Here is a 10,906-nt window from a genome sequence, read left to right on the forward strand (position 1 = left end):
TATGCATTCTATAGTAAGCTAACCAAAAAAAAAAATCAAGGCAGCCAAGTTCATTTTGCTGTTTTGAAGTTAAAACAATCTTTTTCTTTTTTTTTCTAGAGTAAGTTTGGGTCAGTCCATTCCTCTGAACGACAGACATTGGTGTCAATATAATGGAGCTTTCTTCTTTTTTTTTGTGTGTGTGTGTGCTGATGTCATTAGTGACACATTTTGATTGATGGCTCACACTGAGAACAGAGGAGGCCATCACTCAAACCCGCTGAGCACGCTCTACTGTTTATTAATCTCATGCCATTTTGTGTCTAAATTCATAACATGAGAAGAGCAAAGACATGATCATAAGAGCTTCAGGGGAAACAAAAAGACACTAAAACATGATCTACACCTCAACATCCACTGCCGCCCCAGCGGAAATCAAACACCACACACTTTCAGGTTGCTACTGGTCCTTACTGTCCGACCCACACACACATGCACACACATCTTCTAAGCCGCTTCTCCTTCTGTGTCGTGGGGGGTGCTGGAGCCTATCCCAGCTGTCATCAGGCAGAAGGCAGGATACACCCTGAAAGCTCACCAGTCCATCGCAGGGCCGACCCATGATATCTTACTGAAATGCTCAGGAGCTAATATTGCTACACATCACCAAACCATCAAGCAGAAGATGGAGAGCCATTTGTTTGTTATACTAGGTATGTGTGCAACTTACCTAGTATAACTTAAATGAATAAACAAGAATAAATAATATATTGAAAGTTTTTACACTGAACTTTTGCTCTTCAACAAAAAGTTGTGACATCCAAGTTATATGTGGAAACTCCGTTTCAGCTTGTAAGTGACATGAGGAAGCTCTTCAAGCTTGTATCAACTTTTCTGAAGTGGAGATTTGCCTACCCAGAGCCACCGTGTGGTGGGGGGGGATCATGCCCTTTTGACCTTCAAGACAGTCTGCCTGTCTTGTCGCAGTGCAAATTCCAACAGACAAATTCATTTTGCCTCCAATACAAACCCATACAAGTAATAATGCCTAATACAATCTATACAAGTATTTATACTTTGGGGGGAAATAACAACTCACGTAAAAGTAGGAGCACCGTGGCATCAATAAAGACACAGGAAACAATGGGGTTGAAATGCTATTCTATTGAACAAGCAGCAGGAGAGCTGCCACTCGGCGGTGCTGGGATAGCAGATTTGTCACTTCTATTCTCCTTCACGGCAGTCAATAATCCACACAAACTACCCCGCAACTCGACACAGAATAGCAAAAACAACACGTCTGCACATTTTTAAGCTAACATGGTTATTTACACACAGTCTCCTACTGCGAACATGGTGCTGCCCAAGGCAACTGCTCCATATGGCCATGCCTCCCGCACACCCACAGCAGTGTGAGCCAGTAGCAGAACACGTCCATATCTTCACAAAAAACAACTCGAGTAGAAATGCAAAAGTATCAGGTCAAAATAAATCACAAAATTATCAAAATTAATCACTTGAATGACTTGAGCTCAATACAAATAGATTACTATTTTACTTAAATAGTACATGTGTTTAAGTAAATGTAACTAGTGTCTCCCCACCTCTAATCTGGTCTGCCGTTTTGATGCAAAAACACTGTATTACATGTTTTTGGTGTGTGAAGGCTTTGGGTGTGCTCATGTGAGATTTATTATAAGATTAGATCAGATGCACTCCTTATTACTGCTAATATTCAGTGTTTTGTGCTGATATGGGCCTGATGCCAATACCTGGTATGGTATGAGGGTTTATTCTACCAGTGATAATCCTAGGTTGTCTGTGGATGTGGATGAAAGAGAATTGGTTTTAGACCATAATGAAACTGGGACCCCTGTACGACCATCAGAAGGCAAATCTGTCTCGATCACCCTGTGGAGTGGCTAGGCATGAGACAGGAAAGGTTGCAACAATCAGCTGACACAGAAACAGGGTTCTCTCTCTCTCTCTCTCTCTCTCTCTCTCTCTCTCTCGCTCTCGCTCTCTCTCTCTCTCTCTCTCTCTCGCTCTCGCTCTCACTCTCTCTCTCTCGCTCTCTCTCTCTCTCGCTCTCACTCTCGCTCTCTCTCTCTCGCTCTCTCTCGGAAGGCATCTTCCTCCGTGAGCTTTCAACTTTCCAGAAATAGTGAGAGGTGTAAAATAACATCTCTATAAATAATCGTGTGTTCCCACCACTCCTGGAGAGCATATGCAGGCGTGACGGTGAAATTCCTCCACAACAGGATTTATGGCCGTACTGCACTCACCTGCAGAGAAGACATCGTTTTCCCTTCACACTTCCACCTCAAACATCTGCAGAAAGAATAACACCCCCTACCTCATTTTGGGCTTTAGATATTCCTGAGGAAACCAACCTACAAAAAGCTACCACATGTCTTAAAGGAGCATTTGCACCAAGAAAATGAGTGTGGGGGTGTTTATTTATATTTTTTGCGCCATTTCCATTTTGGGTATTTGTCTCCAGATTATCTGAAACATCTGTTACTTTGAGGATAATGTCATCACTGTCACAGCACCGACTGTGATGTTCTTGTCAAGGCCTTTCCTAACTATCGCAGTCTGTTTACTTGAAATAGACGGTTCTGATAAATATAATAACAGGGAATACAGTTTGATCAACTGTTTTACAAAACAATAAAAAACCTATCAGGTCCCATCATAGCACATCACAAAATATAGTTCATCTTTAAAGCCTGCCAGCTTCCAAATCTCTTAATTAAGTAACGTCAGGAGAAAGCAGAGATGAGAGAGACGGGCGTGGGCACTGAGGGTTCCTAATGGTGCTTATCGAAAACTTCATGGACAAAGCAAGATGCGGTGGAGAAAGGGGGGGGGGTCTTTTGATCTTGGCTGATGTTTTTGTGTTCAGCTAGTATTTGCAGAACAATTTTTTTTTTATTTATTTATTTATTTATTTTTGTTGTGCATCTCATCTATCCACAGATCTCTCTCAATTCCCTTTCACTCATTCTGTCTTGACTTGCCCTCCTCATCTTTTTCCTTAGCTTTTCTCCAAATATCTCTAACTTCCTTCCCGGTCTTCTGTTTTGACAGACATTCATGTTAATTCGGTGGTGGGCCTAATTTGTTTTCATTCGGGGACTGGAGAGTGTTACTGTGCACACCAGGCTAATAGCTTTCTGTTACCTGTCACTCATCTCAGGACCTCCTGAGGAGTTCATGTGTGAAAGGTTCACCACCAAGAAATTCAGATAAAACAAAAAACCATTCAGCACAGAACAACTAATACATTGTTCTTTTCTCAGAGTTTATCACAGCACAGCACATTGTTTTGGCTTTTCCCAACAATTTTTAGAGCTTGTGCGCTATAGAATAAAGTTTCCCTGCATGATTCTTTTGTTGGGCTGCATGTTTGTAGGAAAGACCTTTTTAATTAATATAGAACCTTTTTGTTATGTGGAGGTTCTTTTAAAAAAGTTTCTCATACGTGCACATTTAATTTACGAAGATGGTTTTCGAAAAAGGCGCCAGCTTTCATTTTTATTAAAATGCTTTTTTTTAATTATATAAAAGTTGTTTTTATACAAAACAGCTTTCCTAATTCATTTTACATGACCATTTAAACAGGCTGATTTTTGTTACTGTGCCTTTAAAGGGCCCATATGATAAGTTTCATTTCCTTTGCCTTTCAGAAATGAAATGAGTTGCAAGTAATGTGATTGCATTGTTAATGTTTTAAAGTGTACCTTACACTCTCCAGTCCATGCAGTCTATAAACTATAAAGTCCATTTTGAATTAGTTTGTGATGTCACTCATTTAGAAATATCCACCCATTCAGAATACAGTAATTTAGCTCTGCCCATTCATATTGAAGTTCTAAGAAAAGTTTCAGCCTTTGGTGCTTTTTGAATGTGGAACAATACAGGCCAGCCAATCAGAACAGAGCTCAGAGCACATCAGTCTGAAAGATATAGCATTTAACAATTTAAAAGATTAGAGGTTATAAAATGGTTGTGTAATTGAACGATGTCCATTTGAGCACATATAAAAGCACACGTTTTAAGTGAAGCAATGGAAAAGATGAAATGAGAAATGTAGAATATGGGCCCTTTCAGACTTGTATGTAAATGGGATCAGTTTTGATTGGCTGCCCTGTATTGTGCTTTTGTTCAAAAAGCAATCCAGGTTGAAACACCCTAACTTCAGCATAAAATGGGTGGGGCTAAACTGTTAAAAGAAGACACATGTAAACAAGTTGGTTTTTGTGATGTCACAGTAGTAATGAATTTGAAACGGGCTGATTTGCAGCTTCACTTTTTGTATATAGACCGGAGAGTGCAGGGTATATTTTCAAACTCTTAATTCAAAAAGTCAGCAGTTTAGTTTTACATGATAAAGGCACTTTAGAGAACCATCCATTTGAAAGGTTCTTCGAGAAACATTTTTTTTTCTCTTTTGTACTGCAAAAAACTTTTTGACACTTGTTTTTAAGAGCATACATATTCATCCTGAGCAGATATACAACTGGTGAACGTGTACATAATGTGAGCCCATGCATTCATTCAGAAATGCTAATTGTTTGGATGGTGATGGTGGTTGGCAGTGGGAGAAGGGCATATAGTGGTTATAAATCAGCACATCAGCAATTTATGTTCATGATTTAAAAGTGTCAAACGCTTGCACATCAATTAAATATGCAACATCTGTCTTTCAGTTTACTTCTTTTGGTGAGAATTACACTGCTGTAACACATTTTTATGAAGGTAAAACTGCTGGACGCCTTTGAATGATGCATATCCAAAGCACTAGGATGAGGATATTAGCATGTATATTACCTCAGCTGTTTTAGATATAGCTGATCATGTTTTACTGCACAATAAGCTTGCAACAATTATTACATAATCACTTGGTTGCAAGTGTTGAAATGTGTTAAATTATTCTCAAAAGTTGCTGGAAGCATCTAAACGTCGAGGAACAAGTTGCATGAAACAGCCAAAATCATGGTTGACACACATTATTCCAAGTTCAATGGATCAGTGGACAACAAAAAAAAGCTTATTTAGACATTGGAAGAAGAGCACTACCAAGGGGGAAAAGGGGTCTCAATGTTTTTTTTATTTTGTCAGTTTCCAAAGTCATGATAACAAACATGAGTCTCCTGAGCTTATGTTTCTGTAACAAGCTGTATTTGAACAGCGGCTTGTGTCCTCATTAATAAATCATTGCTATCCTGCTGTTTTTATATATTTATAATTACGTATAATATATATAGTGTGTGTGTGTATGTATGTGTGTATATTTATTATATATATATATATATATATATATATATATATATAAAATTTATTTATAAATATATGTCATTTATATAATTATATATGTGTGCGTGTGTATGTATATACAATTATATATTTATTTATTATTAAATGCATATAGAATTATACGTAAAAAATATGTATATATATATATATATATATATATTTAAATATATTCATTTACAATTGTATATACATATAATATCAATGTGTGTGTGTGTTTGTGAGTGTATATATATTTTATATATAAGCATAAAATTATATAATTATATGCCCGGCGATGGACTGGCGACCTGTCCAGGGTGTATCCTGCCTTCCGCCTGATGACCGCTGGGATGGGCTCCAGCACCCCCCCACGACCCTGACGGACAAGCGGCTTGGAAAATGGATGGAAATATATATATATATATATATATATATATATATATATATATATAAACTTTTTTGTTTTATACAGAGCTTAGATCACTTTGGGATCAAAAGGATTAACATTATTACAGAATTGGAAGGCAAGTGCGATGTCCTCAATGAACTTGTTCTTCTTGGACTGGGGTGTCAAACTCCAGCACTAAAAGTGCCATATTAAAAAATGTCAAATCTGTGATCCAGAGAAAAAAAACTGATATTTAATTAATATTGTGCTATAAACTGAACTGACCAAAATACACGAAAACATCAGCAGTCAAATATGCACTTGAAATATATGAAATGTAAATATCCCCAGTAGCTCTGTCTTTTAAACCTACCTGTTTGTTTAAACTAGTTACCTGGCATCCAATATGTGGACTGCTAAGCCAACGTTGGGTGTTTATGCTGGTTGAACTTCAGGTAGTGTGTTTGGTGATATGACTGGTATGGAATTGCACCGCTGTCCCATAAATTCTTGTTGGGTTAGGAGGGTCAGAGCGCACATTGTTGTAGTTCATGCTCGGGACTGTGGTGCAGTGCACTGTGAAACAGGCTAATATCTTAATAGACAATTAATACTTTTGCCTGATCTGGCCCATGGACATTGTTTGTCACATGCGTTCTAGGACATCAAGTAGGCCATGACCGTAATATCTACTAAACACTCGTTTTCACTGGCTTAACTTACAGAGAAGAGACAAAAGGAAAAAAAGCTTGGATGGATGGATGGAAAAGAGAAGCAGTCTCAACTGGAAAAAAAATGTTTCAAAATGATGCTGTAAACATGCAAATTACTTTACTGTGATGACGACATGGTATTAAAAATATACACTCCTCATTTGGCTATCTAGTGAGTAATTCTTAAGCTCTGGTTTGGTATTTCATTTAGCTGTCAGGTTCCATGCAACTCACAACATGCAGCTAGTTGCATGAAAGTTTAATTGTATAAAGCCAGCCTTAGACCTGTAATTTTACAGTTGCATGCAGTGAAAAAGACAGTTAAATTGCTAAATCATAATTATATGGCAATTAATAGTCCATTAAAAATTCCTGATTGACAAGCCTACTGCAGGAGGGAAGAAAACAACCAATATTTTCCCTTTTTCACTTTTCACAGAATTGTCATTAGAAGAACTGTAAAGAACCCATGAGGATCCCTAGTTTGTCTTTCCTGTTCTCTAGAGTGTACTTGCTTGGTAAAAGTTCAGTATAACTTCATGTGGAGAAATGGTTGAGATTCCATTTAAGTGGTCATTCTGAAATAGAAGCTCGAACTACTGTAGAAGTGAAGCTTTAGGAATACCTGCTGTAGACTGTACTTTAACTCTGTGCTGGAGTTACTGGCCTCAGGGAACACCTGCAGTCCAGACACTGCTCACTTCACACTCACGCTGTCATTGACATTTGTTCTCTCTATGTCCACTGCTGAGCTCTTCCCTGAGAAAGACAAAAATTGTTTCCGTACATATACTAGATGATAAAGGGAATAGACACATGCACAACATGCATGAAAAGTGTTTGTTCAGTCAGCAATCGATACCTTTTTTATAAGTAGCCAGGATCTCTGCCAAGTTTCTCGCCTCTGAAGTCGCTTCCAAAGTGAAATCAAAATGTAATCAAGACAGAAATTGAATATTGTTTACATTTCTCATACCTCCCTAAAAGCAGTATCAGTATTAATGACTATGAAAATGAATATGTAAATGATGCATAATTTGTTTATCTGCTTGAGATGAAACTCCTGCATTTTTACTTTGTTTTCAGTTTCTTAAGATTAAGGTAGGTAAAATATTAAAGTTGAATGCGGAGTAAAGTATAAATTGAGCTGTACTGGAGTTTTTCAAAAGGTATTTATTAGTCTGGATGAAATGGTATAAGTTGGTGCTTTTGGAGCAACAGCAAGGAAGACTATTAACTTGCGCACACACTTGCACTTGAGCAAGCGCTTGGTGGCTAGCATGTGGCCTGCCCCACCTGGGAAACTGGAGTTAGGTCAGCTATTTTTCCAGTGAACACTGAAGTACTTCAACACTCCCTGACTTGACTACTTAAACGGACACGCATACAGAACTGTAGTGCATGACATGAACTAAAGCTAAAGTTAAACACTGTGATATCTCAGGTAGATTAACAGTTCTAGACGTATTCCTTAATTGTGGGGTTTGCAAATTAACTGAACACACTCGCAGGCACAGCAGTGTTACACTATGCATGTTCAGAGATGATGACTGTGCTGCTTGTCTGACATCAAAACAACACAGGAAGTCATATTCGGTGATGGGCATTCATCATTACAGTTATGTAAATACTTTTTCCTGCAGCAGGTTAGTGTAACACAGACGTTCAGTATAAGTTCCTGTCATCACATTAGTTACTGACTTAACTTTATTTTGTTACTTTTGTTATTCACCTTTAAAAAGACTTGCATCAACATGTGTTTCATGTCCAGATCATATCTGAATAAACTCTGGCTGGATTCCATTTACATTTTTCACTAAAATGTGTCCCCAGTGTGATCAGAGGATTACTTTCCCCAAGTAAAAAGCAAGTCAACACAAATATCATTTCAAATTTTTATGTTTACTCCTTTCTGCACTATGATGAGAGTAGACAGGCATGAAGGCTCTTGCTTTGGGGCTAACTTCAGTCCCAGTTTCCTCCATCTTTTGTTTTTGTTTCTCACCTGCTAGTCGGTGCTCGGTAGATGCATTTCCACTCATATAATAATGAAAACACACTGTTTACACTTAATGTGGTTTGAGGGGTCAAATCATCATAACATCCTGTGGGTCTTCACTTTCAAGTGAAATCTGAATATGATCACCAAAAACCTAAAGTTAATGCCAGGTGTAAACAAATCCTGTAATCAAAACTGCCCAGTCCATCTCAGGAGCAGCCTTCCCCACACTACAGGACATTTATCACACCAGGGTCATCAGAAGGGCACAAAACATCATCAGGGACAGTACACACCCGCAGCACAGACTCTTCACACTCCTACCTTCAGGCAGACATTACAGGAGTGTGAAGTCCAGGACAACTAGACTGACCAACAGTTTCTATTCACAGGCCATCAGGCTGGTGAACACCTCACTAACTACCTCTTCCCCCCTCCCAATCTGAACTGATTTAACCTTGCACTCAACAACTGCACCTTACCTGCACTGCACTGCTGCTGTTAGAACAATACTGTTTACACCTATTACTGCACAGAGTAATATTGTTTACTGTTTACTGTTTACATCTGTTTTCATCTGTCACTTGATGCACTTTATGAACAGCTGCTACACTTATTTGCACATACGCACATGTAACTTTAATTTTATTTCAACTTTGCACATACTGTACACTTTTTGCTTTTACCTTTTACTACTTTTTTAGAGTTATTCTTATATTTTCTTTTTCTTATATTTTCCTTTTTTTTATTCTCTTAAGAGTATATATGGTGAATGGAGGAACAGCAAGGTAAGAATTTCATTGTACAGTGCAACTGCCTGTTCTGCTGTGCACATGACAATAAAACTCTTGAATCTTGAATCTTGAATCTAAACGGGCCCTAAGAGAGCAATATTTACATTTATGGCATTTGGCTGACGCTCTTATCCAGGGCGACTTACAATTTGATCATTTTACAAAAGTAGGTGAAGGTTGTGTTGGGAATCTTGTCCAAGGACTCTTATTGGTATAGTGTAGGGTGCTTACCCAGGTGGGGGATTGAACCCCAGTCTACAGTGTAGAAGGCAGAGGTGTTAACCACTACACTACACCACCAATATTAGTAAACGACATTACATCTATATATTATAGATATATAGTTTTAGATACTATAGTTTTAGAAGTCTTTTCTGCATCCATGTGCTACAGCAATAGCAGTCTGAGCAAATTCGATTGTGAATATGACCAATATGAAGTTAATCAATAAAGATCCCCAAGATGAAACTGAGCGTCACAAGCTCTAAACATGCCTGACTTGATGTTGTTCAGAGACTGTTTAATTTATTAGCCTTTTATTTTGAATGATTTCTTCTTGGTGTTCAAACAGCATTAACAATTCATAATTCTAATCAAGCAGAACTAGCAGAGATATTGATGATAGCCTTTTAAAGGATGTTTACTGAAAGACTCAGCATTTCCTTTTTTACTTGGTACAGATTTGTATGGGCTTTATCAAGTAACTTAGAAGTAAAGTTATGAATAGTGAAGTGCTTTTCCCAGGAAGTAATAGAAGTAGGAAGTATAGTAATTTGAGGGAAACTATTTGTAACTTGCAGAGAACTACCTCAACATAGTCACATTTAAGATGTGACATGAAAACCTTCAGTTTAAACACCTTCAATCTCCAGACTTTCAGGTATTGATTCAGTTAACTCTACAAAATGTAATAAACAATAATGTATGTAGTTAAAAGAGCGAGGAATTGAACTGTGGGCCTGCATAAGGTCCCTTAAGGCAAACATAGTTTATGGGAAAAAATCGCCCAGGCAGTTCTCTTAACTGTTCTTAGTGCTGACCTTAGACTGCAGAATTGCTCTAAATCAATTGAGAGAACCGGATTTGATTTCTCTTTGTGTTAAACAAGTTTGATATGGTTGGTATTTCAAACATGGCATTTAGGCGAGTGTGGCAGTAAAGGATACAAGGAAGAAACAATCAAGTAATTTCTGGAACAATTAGAATGGATCTGAGAGGACTTATTTACACTCGAGTCCCAACGCTATCTGATAATGGCTCGCCCTCCATTCATGCTTAACGAGCACGCCAACCAATTAGGCACAATGCAGAGATTAATTACACCAGCAGAGTGATTCATGCATTCAGCCTGAAGTCTCAACCAGTCTGTGTGTTTGTTTGTGTTTGTGTGTGTGGCCACAATTTTGAGTTTAGTATGTGTGCAAATTAAGAGTCTTTAAAAAACAAAACAAAATAGTAATCTAAACACCTCCATTGACTTTTGACAAAATCTGATTGGTAGACTTTTATCCAGGGCGATAGTGATATAATATAGCGATATGGAGGCATGTCTTCACTGGCTGCTCAAATGCATTCCGCTCAGGCAATTAATACTGCTCTTTGTGTCTATTTGACCTATTTATTGCTGCCTAGCTTCAGTCTTCACCACAGCTCTGTTACTGAAATGTAGACAAAACTACAGCCTAACGAATAGTTCTGTGGAGATGCTGTCTTAAGATGATTCATGACATTA

The sequence above is a fragment of the Pygocentrus nattereri genome, chromosome 4, assembly GCF_015220715.1.
Source record: "Pygocentrus nattereri isolate fPygNat1 chromosome 4, fPygNat1.pri, whole genome shotgun sequence".
Taxonomy (NCBI): Eukaryota; Metazoa; Chordata; class Actinopteri; order Characiformes; family Serrasalmidae; genus Pygocentrus; species Pygocentrus nattereri.